This window comes from Neovison vison, chromosome 7, assembly GCF_020171115.1.
Source record: "Neovison vison isolate M4711 chromosome 7, ASM_NN_V1, whole genome shotgun sequence".
Classification (NCBI taxonomy): domain Eukaryota; kingdom Metazoa; phylum Chordata; class Mammalia; order Carnivora; family Mustelidae; genus Neogale; species Neogale vison.
In genome coordinates, this window is record NC_058097.1 from 159,437,852 (window position 1) to 159,451,387 (window position 13,536).

The 13,536-nt window shown below is 50.1% G+C and overlaps 1 protein-coding gene across 1 annotated transcript in view; it reads right to left on the minus strand.

The window, feature by feature from the left end:
* The window catches only part of GALNT18 (polypeptide N-acetylgalactosaminyltransferase 18), a 339,877-nt gene that overhangs the window by 140,340 nt on the left and 186,001 nt on the right, over positions 1-13,536 (minus strand). The gene's annotated exons all lie outside the window — the stretch shown is intronic.

A 13,536-nucleotide genomic window follows, 5' to 3' on the forward strand; every position in this document is an offset into this window, starting at 1 on the left:
CCTTCCCTGAAGTCTAATTAGAAAGACACAAAAACAGAGGCAGGTTCTGTCTTTTCCTTTACCTTCACATCCATATCCAAATCCCATTCAATCTCCAATGCCCTGTTCAAATGCCAGCTCTTCCAGGAAGTCCTCCCAGCATGACTGAGACCTCTCTTTGGGCTCTGTCAGTGCTCTCCTTTCACTGTGGCTGGTGGCCCTGACCAGCCCACTGTGGGTAATGGCTATTAGCTTCTGGTTTATCATCTGCACTGGGCTGTGAGTTCTCTGGAAACAGAAACTGTTTCCATCCATCCTTGCATCTCAGGTGCAGCATGTGCTCCCTGACACTTGAGAACACACTCCGTGAACGTCTGGTAGATGAAGGAGCACAGTGAGCGAAGCCCCAGGGCAGGGTTGCTCGCCAACCCTGCCATCAGCAAGGTGTGCGCCACTGGAAAACTCACAGAAGCTCTCTGGATCTGTTTCCCCTTCAGGAAGTGAGGAGCTGGGGCCGGATTTTAGGGTTGCTGCTTCAAGTTGCCCGATGTCCCCTAAGAGAAGCTCATCTGGGTGGGAGAGGGACCCACAAAGTGAACTAGGTCACCCACCCTGCTCGTAGGTCAGGTGCTGAGCAGAGAACTACCTAAGCCAGGGGGAGGCCACTGGAAGTCACAGGATGGGGACCAGGGGTGAGAAGACAGAGGGAACCGCATGTCTTGTTACCCCAGGCCTTGCTCTCCTTGGTTAGACTAAGGTCAGTGCCCTACACCAGCAGCACAGGTGTCAAAGGTCAGCCTTGGGGCCATCTAGTGGTGGTTCCCTTAGTGGTGGTTCACATGAATGAAGCCTTCCTGCTCCCTGATCTGACAAACCTGGGCTTGCTTTCTATTCAAGAGCTTCTCTCCCTGAAATTCTACGTCCATCTTAAAAGCCCAAGACATGAGTTTCTAAAAACAACCAGAAATGAGGCATCTCCTCTGTGCCCAGGGAGGGCTGTAGAGTCTCTCTATTTGACTAAAGCTGGTCAGAGGCAGGAACCACATCTGCTTCACCACCGCCTGCCCAGAGAGGAGTCTGGAACCTGCTTCTCGGTTTGTTGAATGAATGCGTGTGAATGGTGGGAGGAGCATGAGAGGCCTAAGTCCCCATGGGCAGAGAGGTGAGGCAGTCTCTGGAAACAACAACAACAACAACAACAACAATGGAGTTGTTCTGCAATTTAGGGCCCCAGAGAGCAGATTAGGGCCCTGGTTACAAAAAAGCAAAGCAAAACAAAACAAAACAAAAAAACTCTGCTCTCCCTACCACTGCCACAATAAGAGCAGATTTTTATTGATGCATAGTAGAGATGGGTCCACACCTCCTGCTGGACCTTCAGGCCCCCGTCACTTGTCCTGGCTTCTACCACCCCTAACAATGTCTCCTGTACAACCTTCCACTGTGCCATCAAACCGTAGCAGGGCCAGTCTCCTGGGAACCCTGAAAACTAACAAGCAGAACAGGTCTGGGTGGTTGCTGGGGAGGCCGCTTGTCCACATGCTCCCCTTTTTGCTGAGCCTTCCAACCCCGGAGTCACTGGAGGACATCTGGGGAAGGGGCGGTGTGTTTTGGGGCAGCCTTTCAGAAAATCAATGCCAACAGAAGGCACTCCGTACTCCAAAGATTTAGTATCAGCAGGACATACTTGATTGTTGGGTTTCAGGCAGTGTTAACTATGTGGGCAAGCAGAGGGAGGATGTCAGCTTGGTGGCCGCCCCCGGCATTCATGGCGTTTCCACCGTCAGCACCAGTGCAAGCCGCTGAGCAGGACAGGCTGATGGCCAAGAATGGCCAAGGAGCCATCTCCTGCCGGCTGCACTTCGCGCTGGGGGAGTGTGACCCTGGCCTTTTCCAGGGACAGCTGGACTCCCAGCTGCGGCAGCAGGCCCCCTCACCTGAAGGCAGGAGGGACGTCTTCTGCTTTCCTCCCATACTTGCTCAACACTCTAGCTCCAGGAATTTCCCCCTCGACAGATGGTCACACAGCTGACCGTTGGAAGAAGGCCTTTTTGTATTTGGTTCCTGCTGGCTTTGCTAATCAAATACTGGTCATCTTGGCGAGGCTGTAAAGCCAAATGGTCCAAAGTCTTCCCGCTGCTAACTCCTACAGGGAGCTCATGAGCTAAGAAAGGCAGGCTCTTTGCCCTCCTGGGGGCCCTTCTTGGTTGTCAGGAAAGCATCCTGGGGAGTTTCTGATTCCCTGAGTCAGTTGTCTATATCAGTAAAATGGCTCAGAATAAGTGAGATGCTACCCATCCCATTGCCAGATTTAGACAGGCTCTGCTGTGTGGCTTGCTGGGACCTTGGCAGGGTGGTTTGGTGAGGACAGAGAAGAGTCTTGGACTTGGAGAAACAGGACCGGACTTGGAGAAACAGACTGAGCTCCAGGGCTGGTTCACCAAGAGGCAGTGTCACCAGGGGCTGGGCACATCCAAGCTGCACTAACTAAGGATTCTCACTTCAGTGGAAGGTCTCAGCCCTGAGAATATGGGAAGGCAGGTGGGTCAGACTGAGGAACAGGGCCCCAGCCAGGTGGTACAGGGAGCAGGGGCAAACCTCTCAAATAGGAGGGTTGGCCAGGGCTGGATGGGGAGCCAGAGCCCAGCCCAGGGGGTTGTAAGGGCTCAAGGGCTCCATTCCAGGAGGGAACAGCAGACTGGAAGAGAATGGAAGCCGAGTGTAGGACCAACTCCGAGAAGGTTGAGGAAGGCTGGCATAGGGAGGGCAGCAGGTGCAGGGAACACACCCAGGTTCCAGCAGCTCTGTTAAAGCCGGGCTGCCCGCCATGGGAAGAACAGACTGCTGTTTTTCACCGCAGAGGTCGGCACGGGCTGGGCTATATTAGCCCATGGCACCTTGATGTGCATTCTAGAAAAGTACTCCCCTCTGGACTCCCAATTGGGAAAAAGCATTTCCAACACAGACTCAGAGCAGGATGAGGAGCTTAGCCGACAGAGATCATGGGCTAGATTACATTCCCCCATTTCTCCTCGTCTGGCTGCCTGGCGAAGGGCAAAACCTACCTACATGCGGTAGCTCTGAGAGGTTGGTTCAGAAAGAGATGCGACTGAGTCTGCAGAAACATTCATTGGATTCCTTTCCATCACTGTGATCACAGGCCGAAGCACTTCCCTGTCCTCAGGTTGGGGCTGGAGTCAGGGAGAGGTGGGCATTGGCTTTCCAGAGCGGCCAGGAACTCAAGGGTCACAGGTTTCCTTGGGAGAGTGCTGGTCAACCCTGGCGTGATCTGTAGCCCGGCCAAGAGTAACCCTCAGGCAGGTGACGGACAGTGTGGCAGGAGGAGGCAGCCCCGGCAGTATGAGGCAAAGGTGAGAGCCTCCAGGACTCCTGCAGATTTCAGAGCTAGGCTGCTCCTATGTCGAGACTGCTCGGTACCCGCTACCAGGCTTGTGGATGGACTGTTCTAGTCACAATCAAAGGCATTGGGGTAGGTGGTAAGGAGAAGCCTTCAGCTGAGTGGGCTGGCAGCCCATGTGCCTGGCTGTATAAACACCTTTAAGCTGCCTGAGCCTTGGTTGTAATTAGATTAGCTATATGGGATTCTTTAAGCTCCATAAAGCACAATACTGTCAGACCATTCTTTTCCTCTGCTTTTTTTTTTTTTTTTAGTTTTTGCAATTATTCCAGCTGCATGCAAAGCTGTTGGTATTTTTACAGCTTGGAATGAGTATCTCTTGTGTAGGACAGCATCTTTGAAACATTAAACAACAATTAGCCAGCCTCTGGGCCAAAGGATGATGGGGTCTTTGCAGGGGGTGGCGGGGGACCCAGCAGCTGGCGGCAAGCAATCTGGGAATTCTGATTCTACTTCACCATTACTCTGTGATTATCTTACCAACAATGAAAAATAACAATGACTCACAGTTGTGCAATTAGTTGTCATTCACCAGGATCGTGACGGTGGCTCCAGGTAGTGGTGGTTGGGGCCCAACTACAATCTGGGGGCCCTGCCCACCACTGCTCATACAAGCCCAGTGTGATGGGCTGAATCTGTGTGCGTCCCCCACCCCCAGACCCATATGGTCACATTCTAATCCCCAACATCATAGTATTTGGAGGTGGGGCCTTTGTGAGGTGATTGGGGTCAGAGGAAGTCATGAGTGTAGGGCCCCATGATGGTTTTAGTGCCCGTTATAAGAAGAGCACAAGACACCAGAGCTTGCATTCTCTCTGCACACACATGCAATGGGATAGGGCCACGTGAGGCCAAGGAAGGAGGCTCTCGTCAGACCCTGCATCTGCCAGCACCTTGATCTTGAACTTCCCAGCCTCCAGAACATGGGAACTAAATGCTGTTCCAGCCACCCAGCCTATGGTATTTTGTTACAACAGCCCAAACGGAGTAAGACACCAAATCCATTCATGCTTGCACACATCGCTTAGCACGCTCACAGCACATCAATGCACACTCGCCAGTTCACAGCCACTCACTCCCACGTACTCAACATGTACACATGTGCACACGCACGCACACACACAAACACACCCCAACTTCATCCTATTGGAAAGGAAATAGGAAGCTGTCCCTCTCACCTGAGCATGACTGCCAACCCTTTGTTTTCCTCAGTGCCGACACAAGCCTAGCAGCATCCATGCAACACACCTCTCCTTCTTACTGAGTCCTGGGCAAAGCTCCAGCTGAGGAGACAGCCATACCCTTCTCTCAGGTTCCTTCTTTGCCTCCTTCTCTGCTGGCCTGTTGCCCAATACCATTCCTGCTCCAAAGAATGAGTACAAAACCCCAGTAAGTCTTTTAAAGTCAGAAACCCAGGTGCGCTGGAGGCAGGCTTGTTTGGTGGTCAAGGGTGTTAGCTCTGAAGACAGATGGTCTGGGTTCCAATCCCATGTCTATGTGACTTTGGACATGTTCCTTAACCCCTCTGTGCCTGTTTCCTTGTTAGATAAAATGACACTGATAATGATTCTTACCATTATCATAGAGCACTGATTCATTTATAGAAAATGCTTAGAAGAGGCTTGACCACATGGGAAGTATTCACTCTGCTGGGGCTGCCTGATTAGGACTCTGTCTATCCCGAGCACTGGGAGCCACCCTGGTCAGAGGCCCAGGCCTGCAGAAGTGGGGGGTCAAACACAGCACCGGGCAGAGGCAGCCCAATGAATTGTGTTCTTACCAGGGGCCTGAAACATAGCTGGAGGAAGCCCTTATGGCCACACTTGCCAGCTGTCCTGCCCTGAAGTAGATCTGGGACCTGTACCTAAAGGAGTCTGGAGGAGGCTAACCTGTGAATTTGATCCCCCCTCTCCAAGAAGTAATGGGGTGGGCTGGCTGTCAAGGGGAAGACTAGACAGGAAGGATCCTATGTCCAGAGCTGAGCATAGGACCCACTTTCTGGTGCTCCTGGTACCAGCTCCCATGCTGTTTCCTCCTCACTTGAGGGTCTTACCCTCCATGATGGCCTTTCTCTCCAAGAGTGGGTCCTTAGGAGGAGGACTTCTGATTAGGAGGCTGTCCAGAGTTCCAGAGTTTATTTCTCAATTAAACTGTCTTACTCCTCTTAAAAAAAAAAAAAAAAGCCCCTAAACTCCCAGCAGTGTGTTGAGCAGATAGATGTGGGTTCCACGGCCAGGGGACCTGGGTTTGAATACTTTATCCTACCATGTCCCAGCTATGACCTTGGGGCCTGGTCATTTTTTTTTTTTTTTTTCAGCTCAGTAACACTTAGCATCTTCATCTATTAAACAGAGATGGTAACCCCATCTATTTCCTTAAGGGATTGTAAGGGTCCTTTTGTGACCAGTTTTATTGAGAGACTACTGTATGCTGAACACCGGGCTAGATGGTGGGACGCTGAGATGCCCAGCACCATGGCTCTCTCACATGGCTCACCTTGAATAATCTGGGCTAAATTATTTGCTATAATTTAGCGAGTAGATAACCAGTAAAAATGGTGTGTGAGGGAGGAAGCCAGAGCATGTGCGAGTGTTTCAGGTGAATTTCCTGATCTGGCTGGCAGGTGGAGTACAGAGTGACAGAAGGGCTTTCTGGAAGCAATACCACCAGAATGGAACCTGAGGCTTGAATCTGGCAAGGAGGGTGGGGAGTGGGAGGATAGTCATTCATTGCTAAGCAGAGCAAATGGCCTGGAGTCACCATCACCGAAACTAGGGTACCTGGCCATAAGCTGCCATGTCCCTACAAAGGGCAGATAGCGGAAAGAATGAACACAAGGCGGCCCAGGGACAGGAGAGAGCCCTGGTTGGGGTCAGAGGACCTGAGATCCTATCTAAGCTCTGCCACTCACACGCTGTGGGGCCCCGTCAAGTCTCTATCTTACCTAGATCCTCATTTTCCTCCTGAGAGCCGGATGGGGTTTGATTGTGGTCTGCCTCTCATTGTGGTGGGGGAGGGATAACCCCATTTGCTCTGTCTCTAGAGGCTGCCTGGCTGTATACCCCATTCTGCCAACATTTGTCAAAGGTTTCAAGCAAACGTAACCAGTGGGAAGGCTGGATCCGTAAGCAAAGGTATCATCACCAAGAAGAGAGACCACCCAACTTCGAGTGTATGAGGTGCTGGGAACTGGCTATTCTCTTGTTGGAAGGCAGCAGAAGAGGACAAGTGTCAGGCTGGGGTTAACCATGGGGCAAGTCACTGCCATACAAGAGCAGACTGAAATCTCCAGGGAATGAGATTCTTAAAAGAATATTTGATATTGCTATTGCATTGATATACTTTTAGTCACAAAATTCAGATTCATTTTAAAAATTCAAGTAGCATGAAGAGAAGGGTATATGATTTTTAAGTTTATCAAAAGAGCACATGAATTAACACAAGGAAGCACAGAAGCCAATGGGGTGCCCTGGGTGGCACAGTCAGTCTGAGTGCCCAACTCTTGGTTTCCCTTCAGGTCCCGATCTCAGGGCCATGGGATCTCGCCCCTGGTCGGTCGGGCTCTGTGCTCAGCGGGGAGTCTGCTTAAGATTCTCTCTCCCTCCGCCCCTCTCACTCACGCTTTCTCTTTCTCTCTAAAATAAATAAATCTTAAACAAAATACAGAAATCGGATATAGCAAAGGAAATTTTTCTGAAGTGGAGGTGGCTGGACTGTGGGATGTGGTGATTCTGGCACAGCTGGTGATGGAACTTGGAAGAGCTCATGTTCAGTGAACAGTTGCTCAGTGCCAGGTCCTGGGAGACCTGTGTCACCTGAATGTGCTCACCATGGGGGCTGAAGGCCATTAGAAAACCTGTTGAGAGAGTGAATGAATGAATGAATGAATGAACAAGTGATTGCCAAGAATCGAAGGCAGGGATGATTCTGTCGGTAGCAAATGCAGGTGTTTCCCTCACGCTGGAGGTCCATAAAGGAAAAATCATTCAGTCCCAGCTAAAGACACTGGCCCACTGGGATTCACCGAGAGTATGGTAATTAAAACCAGGAGGCTCAGAGCTGTGTTCCCACAATTTCTGCAGATAACGAGGAGGAGGATCCAGGGAGGAGAAATACTGCCTCAGAGTCCCAGGGCAGGCAGGGCTGGTCACCACTGTCAAGAATGCCTGTAGAGGTCAGGTAACATCGAAGGGAGGAGGCTTGGGGTCAGCCATCTGCCTCTGTGCACAGGACCTGAGTTCAGGCCACACGGGGGTAACAGCACAAGAAACTCCCCCTCCACATCTGCACCCTGCCCGCCCATTCACATCACCTCTCTGGGTTGCAGCAGGGAGGTCCTGAGGGCCCCACCCAGGGAAGACATGCTCCACCCAGTAATGACTCCTCCTGACGCTTGCTTTGGGGGAGCTTAAGTGCCTACTGCCCCAAGCTCCTCAGCTTCAGTACAGATGGGGGACAGTAGTTAGGGCAGGGATTCTCAGAGATGTCCCACTGCATGAGAATGCTCTGGGAAGCTTATTAAAATGCACATTCCAATTCTTGCTGCAGACCTACAGAATCAAATTTCATTCATTCATTGAATCAACATTACACACCTACAAAGACCAGGCACTATTCTAAGTACTGGAGATACAGCGATGAACAAAACAGAAGTCCCTGCCTTCAAGGAACTTACATACTGGTGGAGAGAAAACGTACAGTCACCAAATGACGACAGTAGATCAGATAGTAATAGGTGCTGTGGGAGAAAAGAAACAAGGAAGGAATGAGGAGTGACCGGGTTCAGGACTGCCATTTCGAACAGGGTGCCATTTTAAATATTTGCAAAGACCTTAAGGGGTAAAAAAGCAAGTTGTGCAGATAGCAGGAGTAGGAACATTCCAAGTGAAGGAAGCAGCAAGTGCAAATGACCTGAGGCAAGAATGTGCCTGAATGAATCCCTGTATTTCTTGATCAAGCTCAAACACTATAGTTTGAGACCACTTCAGCAGAATAACAGCATCCTACCCAGAAGCCAGCCCCTGAAAAATGGAGCTTGTTGTGGAAATTGCTAAAAAGGCAGAGAACAAGGACTCAGACTCCCTTGGCTTCTGAGGGAGAAAGCTAAAGATCTCGAGGGGCTGCTTGGATGAAGAAAGCGGTCATTGCGGGCCCTTTCCTGCATGTGTGGCTACACAGGCTCGATCCCAAAACAAAAATGCCTGCAGAGGAGGAGTTTGGGAGAGACAAGGCATGAGCACCCAGAGAGTGTTACATCGCCTGGGAAGACATTCTGAAAGCTTCGCTTTGAGTTTTAAACACAGACGTCCCTTCTGTCAAGCCTTATCTCCTTCAAACCTCCAAACAATCCCTGAGGTAGGAATTCCACATCCCAGTTTCAGAGATAAGGGAAATAGGGTTCACAGAGGTTAAGAGCACACAGCCAGGTAGAAGGTAGAAAGAGCTAGAACTGAAAAGCTGGCCAAAGGCCAAATTCTGTGCTTCTGTGCTCTTCCCACCAGAGCGCATTGTCTTGGGAAGGAGAGAAAAGCAAGTCTTTAAGCAGTGACCACACATCAGCTATAATTATTATTAGTCATTGTTGTTGTTACTGTCACTGAAACTCAGTCTCGGGGCACCCTTCGCACCTTACAGCTTGCTCAGCCCCCTCACTGCCATTACCTCATGTGTCCTCAGTGGCCCTGAGGCAGGTGGGACAGGCAGGGCCTGATGTCCCCACATGGCAGAGAAAACCAGAGCAAAGACCCACAGCCAGGAAGTGGCAGAGTTGAGACCAGAAACAGAGTCCTAGCGTGTTTCATTTCCAGTTCAGACTCATCGGCAGAACTCCCTGATGCCAGGGGCTAGATCTTCATGCCCTTGGCCCAGACTGGGCCCTCTATCATTGTGTGTGGAACTGAACTGACTTGGCCTGATCCGAAGTAAACATGAGTCCTGTACCGAGTGAGGGGACGCCCCAGAGAAGCCAGCCCCAGATGGAACCTGCTCTGGGCAGGGTCACAGAGCCGCCTTCCCCCAGGCTGGTCGCGTCGGAAGGGCCTTTCTGCCCTTCGCAAAGGCATGATGGCTCACCTCCTCCGAGAGCCACGGTCTCAAGGGTCTCTTCCTCTCTTCTTGAGAGCTCAGCTCAGGATGGTCTCCAGGGTGGAGTTGGGGAGGGGACCCGTTACAGGTTACACGCCTCCGGCCCTGTCCACACGGGGTTATTCCAGCCAGCATCAGTCCCCTTCCCACCATGCCCCCTGCCCATCTGAGGTTCTGCAAGCCACAGGATCCCGGGACTGAGTGCTAGCCTCCCAGCACCCCTCCCAGTACCCCCTACTGCCTCCAGTGATATCCCTCTTTACCCATCTGCTCCCCCCGAGTGGGACAAAGACAGGCCTTTTCTTCCCAGAGGCAGCCCTCATTTCTGTGCCCTGGATGCCATCCTCCCCTCCCTCCTTGGAGGCCTTGTTCCATGCCTTGGCCTCAAAGGATGCAGGCATCCCCTCTCCAGACAAACGAAATCACCAGAGCTAAGGGATGGCCACCCAGATTTCTTAAAAGCTCTCCAAACGATTCTGATATGCCACAGGGTCTTGAGAACAGCCTGCCTTTTGAAAAAGAGAAACAGAATAGAACAGAATACAATACAACACAATACAACTGAATAACACAGACCAGACTAGAATAGAAAATATCACGGCACTCTGCACATTAGAAGGCTAACTATTGTTGCTTAACGTTTTGTTTCAATAGCGTGTGCTATTGTACGAGTGTGAGTAGGCGTGTCATCCTGGGTCATGTTGTAAATGTCTTTGTTGGTGTGGATTATGGTTAAAATGCATGTGTGTGTGTGTGTGTGTGTGTGAGAGAGAGAGAGAGAGAGAGAGAGAAGCATTGCTCCAATTCCTGCCTTAGCTCCTGATTCTCTTCCTGATTCTCCATAGTGTATATGGAGGTAGATTTTTTTGACTGTAAAAGAGAGTAACAAATAGCATGGAGGACATAGGGAGTTAGAGAGGAGAAGGGAGTTGGGGGAAATTGGAAGGGGAGGTGAACCATGAGAGACTATGGACTCTGAAAAACAATCTGAGGGTTTTGAAGGGGCAGGGGGTGGGAGGTCGGGGTACCAGGTGGTGGGTATTAGAGAGGACACGGCTTGCATGGAGCACTGGGTGTGGTGCAAAAATAATGAATACTGTTATGCTGAAAATAAAAAATAAATTAAAAAAAATCTACCTCTTTGGCTGTTCTTCATCTGTATCTGGCTTCCACATTCCCCATCCCCAGCCCCCAAAGCTTCCTGCTGAGGTTTCCAAGGTCTGCACCGTCCGAATCTGGGGGCTTCTTCCCAGACTCGGTGTCCTTCCACCTGTCTGTGGGTTCGTTCAAATAAATGACTTTCACTCTGGGAATTCTCTCTGTCCACGGAGTCTGTCATCCTCCAGCCTCTCACCAACTAATCCTCCTCCTCCTTCCTCCTTAAAGTCTCATGCTCAGTATTCTCTCCAGCTTTTTGCCCTCTGCCCTCTCTTTTTTTTTTTAATTAATTTTTTAATTTTTTTATAAACATATAATGTATTTTTATCCCCAGGGGTACAGGTCTGTGAATCGCCAGGTTTATACACTTCACAGCACTCACCATAGCACATACCCTCCCCAATGTCCAGAACCCCACCCCCCTCTTCCGACCCCCCGACCCCCAGCAACCCTCAGCCTATTTTGTGAGATTGAGTCGTTTATGGTTTGTCTCCCTCCCAATCCCATCTTCTTTGATTTTTTTCTTTTCCGGCCCCCCAGACCCCCACGTTGCATCTCCACTTCCTCATATCAGGGAGACCATATGATAGTTGTCTTTCTCCAATTGACTTATTTCGCTAAGCATAATACCCTCTAGTTCCATCCATGTTGTCGCAAATGTCTGCCCTCTTTTCTTTGTTACCCTCTCCTCCCAGTCAAGGCTTCAGTTGTTCTGTGTGTAATTTCCTCCAAATTTCCATTCCCGCATTTCCCTCTCTTGAGCCCTGGCTGTGCTGCTGACTAGCCACGTGTCAGCCTCCTGGGAACGGACACAAGTCCTGGGGAAGGGTAAACACTGACAGGGCTCAATACAGTCATGCACTTGACCGTGTCAAGCTGCGAGGCAAGCATCCCCATTTTACAAAATGTCATTCCCCATTTTACAAAGGAAAAAGATAAGACTGAGACACTGGGGAATGTTTTCATGGTCACCCCTCCAACAGTGGAGAGGAGCCCAGAGCCCATGACTTGAGACTTCAGCCCAGAGTTCTTTCCCTTCGCGCCACGTAATAGAATTCCACAGGTGCAAAAGCAGAGCTATGTCTTGTTCATTAAACCAGAGGTGCTCGACCAGAGCTGTGCAACAGAATTAAGAATGCTTTAAGAAACAGAGATGTCCAGATTCCTCCTTAAACTTTGTATCAAGATCTTCTGGGGAGAGAGGTTGGCTTGCTTAGCTTTTTGTTTTGAGGTAATTACAGATTCACAGGAAAGTGCACAGAAATGTACAAAGAGGTCCTCAGAGCTTTCAGATCTCTCCAGAAAGACATGTACCCATTTGGGGGTAAGTATGTAATTCTGTGCAATTCTTGTCTCATACAGCGTTGAGTAGCTACCAGTACAGTGCAGATATTTAACTGTACCATCAGCATCATATACGTTAGAGTAAAGCCTCTGACAGCTCCCATCCCCGAGGAAGACCATCCAGCGGCTCCCGTCCCACTACTCCTTCTGCCTCTCTCCCCTGGGAACGCACCATCTCTTCAGAGCCACCGTGGCTTAAAACCAAGCCATAATTCACCAGCCCTCCTTAAGCCTTCCTGCCCTCCATCCCCATATCCACCCCACAGCAGAAAAGGGCCTAACAAGGCCTCTTGCTTGGGAGATGTTCTCACCCTTGGAGAGATGGCTCATTCATCCTTCGCCTTCTCATTGTCTAAAAGGGGAGGGGCCAGCAGGCCTGGGTGGAGCAAGCTGGGGTGCAGCAGTGGGCTAGTCAAGCGGTTCTGGGGTTAGCCACTGGGGGATGGGAGCTCTCATGCGCATCCATTCCATGGACACAAGCAAGGGAACAAGGAGTTTTGAGAAGTGGGACCTGAGACCCTTCCCGTATCCCTCATAATAGACAATCATCTTTAAAACTATACTGCCAGGGGGCGCCTGGGTGTCTCAGTCATTAAGTGTCTGCCTTCAGGTCAGGTCATGATCCCGGGGTCTGGGATTGAGCCCCACATTGGGCTCCCTACTCCGCAGGAAGACTGCTTCTCTCTCTCCTACTCCCCCTGCTACTGCTCCCTCTCTTGTTGTCTCCCTCTCTGTCAAATGAATAAATAAATAAAAATCTTAAAAAAAAAAAAAAAACTATGCTGCCTATTTGTTTCCATCCTCTGATGTCTTTTCCTCCCTTCACATCCATGGAAAAATTAAAGTCAAGTGATTCATAAGCACTGCCCTTCAGAAAGCTCTGAAATTCGCCTCATAGCAGTGTTCCTACACTTCTTACTACATGAGAAAATGAAAAAGAAACTTTGCTTATTGAGATTAAATATATTTCAATTATCTGATATGTTTCAGCTTTAATTGATAACAAAACACAAATTGCCCATCTGAACTTCTCATTACAGCAACTGATTCACTGGAAAATTTACTACCTGACACCCAAGAAAGCACTAAAGAGAACACAGGCCCAGTGACTCTATGATCCTGTGACCTGGCGGTCTGGTTTCTAAAATCATGCATTATCCAAAGCACATCCATTTTAATCATTCTATCAAGAGTGCTTGTTTTAAAGCCATCTTGGTACCTGGTCTCTAAGTCTGGAGAATATTATGGGGACAGTGTACGTAGGCATGACAGGCCCTGAAACTCACACCAAGGGAAAGAGGTAGCTGGTAGTGGCTGGAGAAGGGGGGACAGGATGGGGGGGCTCCAGTCAGTGTTTGGGGGCCACCTGGAGCTTTGCTAAGGCCAGACAGAGCAGGGAGCAGGGCATCCAGCAAAGAGGACAGACTTTCAGCAGCAGCGTTATTATTATCACCATGTTACATACCCACTACCAGCCCCACCATTGAACCACTGTGACCTTCACCATCACCAACACCATTGACACCCGCGCCCTCCCCCTGCCCCAACCACTG